Raw genomic sequence first — 1,450 nt, forward strand, 5'->3', positions numbered from 1 at the left:
GCTACTTAGGAGGCTGAGGCAAGAGAATTGCCTAAGCCCAGGAGTTGGAGGTTGCTGTGAGCTGTGCTGCAACAGCACTCTACTGAGGGCAATAAAGTGAGACTGTCTCTTAAAAAAAAAAAAAAAGAATTGATGAATAAATTGAAGTATATCTCCAGCAATGAAAGTGATTAAACTATAGCTACAAAACATAATCAACATGGCTGAATCTCCAAAATAGTGTTAAGTGAAACAAATTCTCAAAGAACACATTCAATATCTTTCCACTTAGATAAAATTTAAAAAATATGCAAAATATGACTTGGCACCTATGGCTCAAGTGGCTAAGGTGCCAGCCACAAACACTGGAGCTTCTGGGTTCGAATCCAGCCTGGGCCAGCCAAACAACAATGACAACTACAACCAAAAAATAGCTGGGTGTTGTGGCAGGCGCCTGTAGTCCCAGCTATTTGGGAAGCTGAGGCAAGAGAATTGCTTAAGCCCAGGAGTTGGAAGTTGCTGTGAGCTGTGACATGACAGCACTCTACCCAGGGCAACAGCTTGAGGCTATGTCTCAAAAAAAATAAAAATAAAATATTATTTCAGTTACACATTGAAGTGCTAATACTATAAAGAATATCAAGAGAATAAAAAACAGAACAGGATAAGGGAGATGGAGGAAAGGGACATATTTGGGATCTTAGTACTTAAAAACCATTTATTTAATTTATTTTTTTTTTTCTTTTGAGACAGAGTCTCACTTTGTTGCCCTCAGTGGAGTACCACAGCGTCATGGCTCATAGCAACCTCAAACTCTTGGGCTCAAATGATTCTCTTACCTCAGCCTCCCAACTGGCTGGGATGACAGGTGCCCACCACAGTGCCCAGCTATTTTTGTTGTTGTCATTGCCATTGTTGCTTAGTAGGCCCCCACGAGGTTCGAACCCACCAGCTTCCGTGCATGTGGCCAGCACCCTAACCACTGAGCTGGCCAAGTGGGGAACAATTTGGGCACTACAGGGGAACAAGGTGCCAAGCCTGGGGAACAATTTGTCTTTACTTAGAAACTTTAATATAACATTTGAAGGAATCATGGCGAAACCTGCCTTTTTTGTTGGTTGGTTAGCTGAAAGATCAACTCACAATTATGGTATATTAATAAGAGAAAGGTTTATTGGCTTGGCTCAGGGGCCTCAGTGGTTAGGGCACTGGCCGCATAGACCGGGGATGTTGAATTCAAAACCGGCCTGAGCCTGCTAAACAACGACAACTACAACAAAAATATATCTGGGCATTGTGGTGGGCGCCAGTAGTCCCAGTTACTTGGCAGGCTGAGGTCAGAGAATCACTTAAGCCCAAGAGTTGTTGTTGTGACAACTGCAACAACAATAACAAAAATAGTTGGGTGTTGTGGTGGCGCATGTAGTGCCCAGCTACTTGGGAGGCTGAGGCAAGAGAATTGCTTAAGCCC

General features: G+C 43.3%; 1 protein-coding gene across 1 annotated transcript in view; it reads left to right on the forward strand.

Annotated features, from left to right (window-relative positions):
• LOC111721745 (acyl-coenzyme A thioesterase 1-like) overlaps nucleotides 1–1,450 on the forward strand; it is a 10,435-nt gene that overhangs the window by 551 nt on the left and 8,434 nt on the right.

Source organism: Otolemur garnettii, unplaced genomic scaffold (genome assembly GCF_000181295.1).
Source record: "Otolemur garnettii isolate 467f Iridium unplaced genomic scaffold, OtoGar3 scaffold00020, whole genome shotgun sequence".
Taxonomy (NCBI): Eukaryota; Metazoa; Chordata; class Mammalia; order Primates; family Galagidae; genus Otolemur; species Otolemur garnettii.